Genomic DNA, 11,415 nt, shown 5'->3' on the forward strand with positions numbered 1-11,415 from the left:
TTTCTTACATAGGAATTTAATCATAAAGTCCAAAACTTAAAATAAGTATTTAAAAAAAAATTTACAAATTGGGCCACTTTGACAATTTGGCCTGGTTTTCAACTTAGTCTAATTTAAATTTCTTGATTGGGCTTGGAACGTCTTATTGGGCCTTGACTTCAAGAACTTAGGCTTGTAATCTGTTTTCTACCAAAATTGGTTCGTTGATGCTCGTAACTGAGATCCAATGTGCCTTACCTGCATGATTCAATTTCTTGGACCAAGATTTCCAAGATTTGAAATCTTGATTTTCTTGATTCTTGAAATCACTCAAAACAGTAAAATTGGACCAAGATTCAGTTTCTTGATTTTCTTGAAAACAAGAAAGTGAATCTTGATTTTCTTTTTCCTTCGTATACGCATCTAAGGCCTTGCTAATAAATTCTTGAATGGTTCCATTTAGTTTTGAACGCTTTTGCCTGGCCTTTGACCTCGTTATTGGGCCTGTGGTAATTTGAACCCATCACGTCCTTGAGCTTGAATTGGGCCTTTGTGGCTCATATCATTTTCCTTTGTATACGAATCTAAGGCCTTGCTAATGAAGTCTTGAATGATTCCATTTAGTTTCATACGCATTTGGCTGGCCTTTGACCTCGTTATTGGGCCTTGTGGTAATTTGAGCCCATTACGTCCTTAAGCTTGAATTGGGCCTTTTTGACTCGTATCATTCCCCCATTCCTCAAAAAGATTCGTCCTCTAATCTAAAAAATCAAATGGAGATAAGTCGGCCACATTGATAGTAGAACTTATATTGTACTCACGGGTAGGTCAATTTTGTATGCATGATCATTGATCCGCTCGAGTACTTGGAAAGGCCCATCGCCTCTTGGATCCAACTTGGTCTTTCTTCTTGTAGAAAATCGTTTGCGCCCCTTATTTGCTCTGTTGGTGTTGATGTCATTTGTTTTGGCTATTCGTTGCCTAGCCTTCTCATGTAAGGATTTCACCAATTCAGCTTTCTGTTCAACATCTAAATTAACAATATATTCTAGTGATAATGGCACAAGATCAAGTACTGTTAGTGGGTTAAAACCATAAACAAGTTCAAATGGTGAGTAGCCAGTTTTAGAATGAATAGATCTATTATATGCAAATTCAACAAATGGCAAACATTCTTCCCAATTTTTAATGTTCTTTCCTACAACAGATCGTAATAAGGCTCCTAAAATTGGATTGACTACCTCAGTTTGGCCATCGATTTGGGGGTGACATGTAGTTGAATATAGTAATTTCGTACCAAGCTTACCCCACAATACCTTCCAAAAGTGGCTAAGGAATTTGACATATTTGTCGGAAGCTTGTTTTAGGGATGCCATGAAGTCTTACCACATCTTTAAAAAATAAGTCTGCCACATGTGTAGCATCATCTGTTTTGTGACAAGGAATAAAATGTGCCATCTTGGAAAACCTGTCAACAACAAAAAATATACTATCTCTTCTTTTCTTAGTTCGTGGCAAATCTAGAATAAAATCCATGGAGAAGTCTACCCATGGTGAAGTAGGAATTGGCAAAGGAGTGTAAAGGTCGTGAGGCATTGTCTTAGATTTTGCTTGTTTACATGTGACGCACTTAGAACATACCTTTTCGACATCCTTCTTCATATGTGGCCAATGGAAGTGTTCCGTCCCACGTAAACGTGGTAAACCTTTAAAGGCCTCACTAAAAACATCCTCATAATCCTGCAAAAGACATTGAAACAGACTAGGAAAATTTTTATTATTGTTAGATAGGGATAAATAGTTTTGCCTAAACCTCACAAGGATACAAGGTTGTTTATTGAGTAGGGCTCTCCGCACATCTTTTTTTGTTACAATTAAATTTTTCACTCTAGTTTTACCACTTACGGATTCACTCACCTTTGGGCCATTTAAATTTTGACTTTTTTCACTACTAGCCTCTTTTCTCTCTGTCTTTCTTATTTGTCCTTTATCCCCCACCCCCTCACAAAATTTTATCATTTTTAATTGATCATTATATACATCATTGGGATTTAAAGGAGAAAAAGTGAATTTTCAGCCTTTAAATACAAGAGAATATCTATTGAGCTTGCATTGGTGTGTAACATCATGATCAAATAGCCAAGGCCATCCAAGGAGCAAGTGTGCCGCATGCATTCGGACCACATCATACCATACCTCATCCTCGTAATTCCTAAGCTTAAAAGTGATCAAGGACTGTTTTGTAACTTTAACTTCCAAACATTCATTAACTTCCAAATAACTGCTAACTACATTCGAACAACTCCCACTATCAATAATAAGTGAACATAAGTTACTTTTTATAAAACACCTAGAATAGAAAATATTGGTCCTTTGGTTATCAAAATCGTCTCTCATTTGGATGTTAAGGGTGCGGCGGACTACAAGGCATTGGTCATCGACTTGACTAATTCTAGACATCTTATTTTTTTTCTTCTTTTGGAATACCTGCAAAACAAACACTCAACACTCAAAAAAATTAAAAAACCTCACCGTTAATCACTCAAAAAAGGAAAATCAAATTCTCAAAGAGGTAGAATTCAGTCTTGTGAGTTCTTTAGTAGAGACTATATCAATCAATTAGAAAGTGTATGAACCATAACTACCAAAGAATCCTAATTGCACTAGGAGTCCAAAAAGTGACGAGACACCAATTGATTTGTATCGCACTGAGGAAGAATTGTGCACACTTATAAATCTTACTAACACAAGAAACAAGAAGGTGTTAGATAGTGTAAAGGAAGAATAAAAGCAAAACAAATGAAAACCTACAGCTAAGAATCAATAAATATTGCTGACACCCCAAAACCCTGAAAAAACTGCAGAGTAACTTGACAACTTGGTTCAATGTGTTCTCGATCTCAAAATATCACAAAATTTAAACGAGAATGTCTTTAAATATAGTATATATGATTTAGAAACTTTCGGCACTAAACTCAAACCACTGAATATTTTTTTAATTTTTATTTGATTTAATATTTTTCTATTTTTTTGACTTTTTCTACTGATTTTTTTGCGGGATATATTTTTTAATATTCTATCATAGTGCCACAAATATGCATATAAAATTTCAGACCAATCGGACAACGTTTATCCACTCAAATGAATTTGTTTTCAAAAATTTTTTAGGTTAAAAACTGCTATCTGCTATTTTTTTTTAAAGGAAATCAGTTTAGAAATCAACCAAGAACACCCAAGACGGCCAAAATCTGATACCAAATGATAGAGGGTTGCATGTGGACCAATATCGAGTTGCCAAGTCACGGAAAACTCCTATGAAAACGCTAGACGCTCAGATTTGAAATGAAACAGAAAATTAAACTTAGAACTAACAAATCTGAAATGAAACACCCAAAACAAGAAAGAATCAGCCAAGAACCAAAACACTTATTGATAGTGTTGATTGGAAACAAAGAAAAAAAATTAGTTTCAAGAAAAGACTCCGCCAAGCCAAATCTGCAAAGGAGAACACAAAACAGAGACATAAACTCAAAAGATCACGAAACCCCAAATTGAAGTAGAACTAGGTTTTGTGCAGCAAGAAAAAGAAGAATTATGAATCAAGAATGATTTTTGATGCCCAAGACTGGTGCCAAACAGATTCTGGAAGATTGAAAGGGCTGGAAACGTAACAAGAGAGATTAAAACAATTTAATCAATGAATCGGCACAAGCAGAAAAATTAAAGAGGAATAAACAGCAAGAAAATAAAGAAAAGTTCTAAGAAGCCTCGAAATCCAAAAAGATTTCATAACTCCCTTCAAACGGCTCTAATCTCCCCTCCAATGTAGGACAATGGCAAGAAGAAGGCTGAAGATGGCTCCCACAATAAAAAAGATTGTTAAAACTACTTCCAAAGAAAACTCAAGAGAAAATTCTTGGAGAAACTCAAAGAGAATTTTCACTCAACAAAAATCTGATTTCAATGTGTAATTCAATGTAATTGTGTATAAGGTTGTCGGCCAAGCCTTATTGATACGAGTCACAAAGGCCCAACTCAAGCTCAAGAACATGATGGGCTCAAATTACCACAAGGCCTAATAACTAGGTCAAAGGCCAAGCAAATGCGTACGAAACTAAATGGAGTCATTCAAGACTTCATTAGCAAGCCTTTAGATGCGTATACAAAGGAAAAAGAAAATCAAGATTCACTTTCTTGTTTTCAAGAAAATCAAGAAACCGAATCTTGGTTCAATCTTGCTGTTTTGAGCGATTTCAAGAATCAAGAAAATCAAGATTTCAAATCTTGGAAATCTTGGCCCAAGAAACTGAATCGTGCAGCTATGGCGCATTGGATCTCAATTACGAGCATCAACGAACCAATTTCAGGAGAGAACGTTTTACAAGCCCAAATGCTTGAAGAAATGGCCGAATAGATGTTCCAAGCCCAATCAAGAAATTTAAATTAAACTTAGTTGAAAATTAGGCCAAATTGTCAAAGTGGCCCAATTTGTAAAATTTAATTTTTTTTAAATCCTTAGTTTAATTTTTAGACTTTATGATTAATTTCCTATGTAAAAAAATTTAGCCCAAGAAGCCCATTAAAAGCCTTGGCCGAATTTCCCTTGAAGGCCTATAATAAGGCTTGGCCGGCCACCTTATACACAATTACATTGAATTACACATTGAACTCAGATTTTTGTTGAGTGAAAATTCTCTTTGAGTTTCCCCAAGAATTTTCTCTTGAGTTTTTTTTCGTAGTAGTTTTAACAATCTTTTTGATTGTGGGAGCCATCTTCAGCCTTCTTCTTGCCATTATCCTACATTAGAGGGGAGATTAGAGCCATTTGAAGGGAGTTGTGAAATATTTCTCGATTTCAAGGCTTCTTCGAACTTTTCTTTATTTTCTTGGTGTTTATTCCTCTTTAATTTTATCTGCATGTGCCGATTCATTGATTAAATTGTTTTAATCTCTCTTGTTGCATTTCCAGCCCTTTCAATCTTCAAGTATCTGTTCAGCACCAGTCTTGGGCATCTAGAATCGTTCTTGATTCATAATTCTTCTTTTTCTTGCCGCACAAAACCTAGTTCTACTTCAATTTGGGGTTTCGTAATCTGCTGAGTCTAATTTTTCTATATTGTGTTTACTTGTCAGATTTGGCTGATTGGAGACTTTTCTTGAAGTTCAATTTCATGTTCTTGGCTTCCAAGAATCCCTATTAATAAGTGTTTCAATTCTTGGCTGATTCTTTATTGTTTTGGTGCTTCGTTTCGATCTGTTGAGTCTAAGTTTAATTTTCCGTTTCGTTTCAGATCAAGCGTCTAGCGTTTTCATAGGAGTTTTCCATGACTTGGCAACTCGATCTTGGTCCGCGCGCAACCCTCTATCATTTGGTATCAAATTTTGGGCATTTTGGGTGTTCTTGGTTGATTTGTAAACTGATTTCCTTTAAAAAACAGCATATAGCAGTTTTTACCCAAAAAAAGTTTTGAAAAAAAATTCATTTGAGTGGGTAAACGTTGTCCGATTGGTCTAAAATTTATATGCATATTTGTGGCACTGTGATAGAATATTAAAAAATATTTCCCGCAAAAAAAATTAGTAGAAAAAGTCAAAAAAATAGAAAAATACGAAATCAAATAAAAATAAAAAAATCCAGCGGGTTGAGTTTAGTGCTGAAACTTTCCAGATCAAATATACAATATTTAAAGACATTCCAGTTTAAATTTCGTAATTTTTGAAGATCGTGAACACCTCGAACGAAGTTGTCAAGTTACTCCGCAATTTTTTTGGGTTTGCGGGTATCAACAATTTTTATTGATTCTTAGCTGTAGGTTTTCATTTGTTTTGCTTTTATTCTCCCTTTACACTATCTAAAACCTTCTTGTTTCTTGTGTTAGTAGGATTTAAAAGTGTGCACAATTCTTCCTCGGTGCGACACAAATCAATTGGTGTTTCGTCACTTTTTTTGGACTCCTAGTGCAATTAGGATTATTTGGTAGTTACGGTTCATACATTTTCTAATTGATTGATATAGACTCTACTAAAGAACTCACAAGACTGAATTCTACCTCTTTGAGAATTTGATTTTCCTTTTTGAGTGATTAACGGTGAGGTTTGTTATTTTTTTCGAGTGTTGAGTGTTTGTTTTGCAGGTATTCCAAAAGAAAAAAATAAGATGCATAGAATTGGTCAAGTCGATGAGAATAATGACCATAATGATGTCCATGATAAATGCCTTGTACTTCGTCGAACCCTTAACATCCAAATGAGAGACGATTTTGATAACCAAAGGACCAATATCTGCCATTCTAGGTGTTTTATAAAAGATAACTTATGTTCACTTATGATGCGATGTGACTCGGGTTAATCGAGTCGTTTCACGTAGTTTCCCGATCGTCGACGAGAAGTCTTCGTTTTGATGTCGTATGAAAATTGAGTTATGGAGATGTATAAGCGAAAGCAGGCAATTTGGGTTCAAAAGATGGCTTGGATTGATGTTTTTTTATAGGTTCGGTTTAATAAAGAAATAATTTATAAATTGATAGATAAAATGGAATGGAAGTTGAACTCAAGCTTCAAGAATGTTTCAATACTAAAAAGTATTGCCCCGAATCTTATATTGCTTAAGGTGAATTTTGATGAAGGATAGAAGTGGACCTTGACCCGTTACCTATATAGAGGTAAGAACCAAAGGTATAATAATATGGTTGGACACAACACCGGTTCGGTGATAAGTTCAATGGAGTTCGGATTGATGGCACTAGCAAGCTAGATAAGTCGCTTCGAGACTCGAACGAAAGAAGAGAGGAGGTAACCTCACAAGAACAAAAGTTAATGGTCTTGCTAGTAAACTATTTACAATAAACAAGTAAACTATTTATAGGCAAAGACTAAGCTAGCCGAAGAGCCACACACATCCTTAGGAATTAAGCAAATGAATTCATTTAGTGGTCTTGCTAAATTCGGCTGAACTTGGACAGCTTCTAGAATGAACATTGAATATTGGAAAATTTGGGAAGGTGAATGGAAGAGCTAGGTTCGGCCAATGAGCTTAAATAGGCTCATTTAAGATGCAATTTTTTTTGGCTGAAAAGTGACCAGCAATTAATAGGAAATTGGACAGCCATTTGAAGTGTGAAAGCTCAGCTTTGAAGAGTCCTTGAGTGTGAACACCATGAACCTAATAGCCAAAATGAATACAGCAATGTGGAAGAAATAAATGGCAGCTTTGGAGTAGGAAACATCATCTCCTTTGGCCGAATAGTCACATAGGAAACTTCAAAAATCAGCACACCATTTTAATTGCATTCCATGCATGTATTGCCAAATACATTGAATCCAACCTGCATGCATCTTTTAAATGCACTCCCACATTCGACCAACCTACAAAAGGAGAAAATGAACTTAAATTAATTTGTATTCAGCTGAAACATAATCTTGATAATTTAAATTCACATATTTAAAACAAGACACAATTAATTTAAATTAAGACCTAATTAATTCGGTTAGGACAGGACACATTAAAACATGCTATAAAACATATTTATAAGCTGTAGGAATTAAGATGACTTAAAAACATGTAAGAAACACAATTAACATACATAATTAGATTCATCCAGATTTAAGACCAATTAAAGAATGAAAATTAATTGAGCTATATATAACTAAATTAACTAACTCAAATAATTATTTCAGCAACTATATTATCACATAAATGGAATTAAGCTAGATTTGAGCTAATTCGAGCTCTTGGAGCTGGAAACGAGCTAAACAGAGCTCAACGAAATGGAATTGAACTAATTCAGCTCGCATGGGTTTACAAGCAATGCTTAGGGAGTTGGTCCAAAAGTGTGCCTAGGGCGTGGTCGTATCAACTTATTATTCATAGTGGGAGTTGTTCGAATGTAGTTAGCAGTTATTTGGTGGATTCCTTAAAGTTACCTTGTACCGAGCACACTAAGCTGTATCACCTTCAGTGGCTTAATGAATGCTCAGAAGTTAAAGTTACAAAATAGGCCTTGATCAATTTTAAGCTCGGGAATTACAAGGATGAAATATGGTGTGATGTGGTCCCAATGCATGCGACACACTTGCTCCTTGGACGACCTTGGCAATTTGATCGTGCTGTTACACACCAAGGCAACCTCAATAGATACTCTCTTGTCTTTAGAGGTCGAAAATTCACTTTTGCTCATTTAAATTCCAATGATGTATATAAAGATCAATTAAAGATGATGAAATTTTGTGAGGGGGTGAGGGAGAAAGGACAAATACAAAAGACAGAGAGAAAAGAGGCTAGTAGTGAAAAAAGTCAAAATTTAAATGGCCCAAAGGTGAGTGAATCCGCAAGTGGTAAAACTAGAGTGAAAAATTAATGGCAACAAAAAAAGATGTGCAGAGAGCCCTACTCAAAAAACAACCATGTATCCTTGTGAGGTTTAGGAAAAACTATTTATCTTTATCTAACATTAACAAAAATTTGCCTAGTGTGTTTCAATGTCTTTTGCAAGATTATGAGGATGTTTTTAGTGAGGCCCCTAAAGGTTTAGAACCTTTACGTGGGATAAAACATCAAATTGACTTAGTACCCGGAGCTTCAATACCAAATCGACCAGCCTATAGAAGCAATCCCGAGGAGACAAAGGAATTGCAAAGGTAAGTTGAGTTACTAGACAAAGGGTACATTCGTGAGAGCCTAAGCCCTTGTGCCGTTCCTGTCTTATTGGTTCCTAAGAAAGATGGTACGTATAGAATGTGTGTTGATTGCCGTCCAATCAATAAAATAATGGTAAAGTATAGACATCCAATTCCTCGTCTTGATGATATGCTTGGTGAATTACATGGTTCAATTATATTTACTAATATTGATTTAAAATGCGGTTATCATCAAATTCGAATGAGGGAAGGGGATGAATGGAAAATAGCCTTTAAAACAAAATTTGGATTGTATGAATGGTTAGTTATGCCTTTCGGCCTTACTAATGCACCGAGTACATTTATGAGATTAATGAATCACATTTTGAGGCTTCACTTGGGTAAATGTAACACCCCGAACCCGAGGCCGTCGCCGGAGTCGAACACGAGGTGTTAACAGACAAGCTGTCAATCTGCGTACTAGTCGCTTTAAAAATCATATCTTGAGCTCTGGAACTGAAAATCCAGTTCCGTGAATTTTCCCTGAAACTAGGCTCATATTCCCATCTACATATTGTTTTCTAGAATTTTTGGTCAGGCCAATTAGTACAGTTTATTAGTCAAAGTCTCCCATGTTACTGGGGTCGACTACACTGACCTTTGTGCATTACGACCTTGATATCTCCCTGTACAGAACTTCCATACTGATACCGTTTGTTTCTATAGAAACTAGACTCAGAGAGGAATCTATACATATATGGTATGACTCCTAATTATCTCTGGTTAATTTATAATGAATTTCCAAAGTCGGAGCAGGGAATCCAGAAACCGTTCTGGCCCTGTCACACGAGAACCTGATTATCTCTTAACATACTGTCCATATGATCCTTTCGTTACTTCTATATGAAAATTGACTCATCGAACTTCGATTACATAATTTATTCATCAATTAATTCCACTCCTAATATTTTTAGTGATTTTTCAATCTCATGTCACTGCTGCTGCCAGCATCTGTTACGAAAGCAACTATGCCCACTTCGTGTTTACTCCTTGATCTAACTAATAATTCATCATGCATATCACAAATTATGATCATGACTAACCATGCCAAAGGCTAATCATTGTAAAACTTCCCCCTACTACACTATTGCCATATCATGAATTTTAACACCAAAATAATCAACCATGACGTATGGCATAAAAAGGTCGAATTATCAAGATTTGCGACCTAACGTTATGAATCCAAACCCAACCGAACATTTATGCCATTTTCGCATGGCTAAAAGATTACATACCAAAGTTCAAACACAACATAATAGCCTATACATGCCGAAATGTTCTCCTAAGCCAACTAAGAAGAAAGTACCAAAACTTGCTATCCGGTGTGATGACTTCGATGACGGCCCGACCACGCAAAAAGGAGATGAGTCCAAGAAACCTAGAATAGGTGACAAGGAAACACCGAGTGAGTTTATAACTCAGTAAGTCATAAGCAATACACTACCATCCATTAATAACATTATCACAAGAGGAAACAAAATGGAACGAGGCTAGTTACTCCATCCATACCGAACCATACCATAGTTCCTCCGACCTATCGGTTCAATCTCATACCAAATCATGCATTCACATTCCATATACTCATCAATAGAATATTCGAGGCATTTTCATAAATCATTTTATTTTCGTTACAATCATACAACTAAACGGCCTTTCACCCATTCCACGATAAATCTTATGTACGTGACTTCAAGTATATTTGTCACATAGGTTCAACTTACCAAGCTCAACTCCAAATATAAACATAGCACCTATTAGCCATGAACTCAAGATACTTACCCGATCCGCTATCCGTGATCGACTCAATAGTGTCGCACACTTAGTGTCCATAATGATTCAAGAATATTTATTAAGTCCGCACACTCAGTGCTATATAATCAACTCGCACACTTAGTGCTACATAATCATACTCGCACACTTAGTGCTACATAGTCAACTCGCACACTTAGTGCTACATAGTCAAACTCGCACACTTAGTGCTACATAAACAATTCGCACACTTAGTGCTGCACAATTTAAACCCGCACACTTAGCGCCAATCTCATGGTCATAAATGTTTATACCCGCACATTTAGTGCCGAGATCAACAACTCAATACATCTCACCTCTTTTCTTTTCATTCAACACTTTCATCACCACATACGTACATGCATATATATATATTTATTCATTCCATTCAGCATCATTACATAAACGTTATGACCATTTGTATTAATACCAACTATATGCTTAATGACTTACTTTATGTTGGGTAAGACGGTTCCAACTCGGCTACTCGATGATCTTTTCTTTGCCTTTGCTTGATTCTCTCCCTTTGATGTCTTGATCTATAATAAACACATTTAGTAGTTTAATTTTCTTGCTGGATACTTATGTATAATTTAACGGTTTTCACTCCATTTCACAATTATCCTTGTTCAAAATATCAAAACCTTAACCATATTCGATTAATGCTTCAAGGCCGAATGCATTATCGCTATTATGGTAACCTAGTCTTGAGTATTTTTGATTCTAATATACAACATCATGAATCAACTCAACCTTATAAGCCAATATTACTCCCTTAATCGGTTATCAAGAGTTAACAAAAATAGTATCACAAACATATACACCTATATGGCCGAATATACCAAATTAAATTTGACCTTACGTATGTGATTACCTATAGTTAATATACATCAAATTTCATACATTTAACCCTTAATTTCCACCACATAACAAGCATAAATCGGGTTTATGGATATACCATGGCCGATTCAA

This window comes from Gossypium hirsutum, chromosome D07, assembly GCF_007990345.1.
Source record: "Gossypium hirsutum isolate 1008001.06 chromosome D07, Gossypium_hirsutum_v2.1, whole genome shotgun sequence".
Taxonomy (NCBI): domain Eukaryota; kingdom Viridiplantae; phylum Streptophyta; class Magnoliopsida; order Malvales; family Malvaceae; genus Gossypium; species Gossypium hirsutum.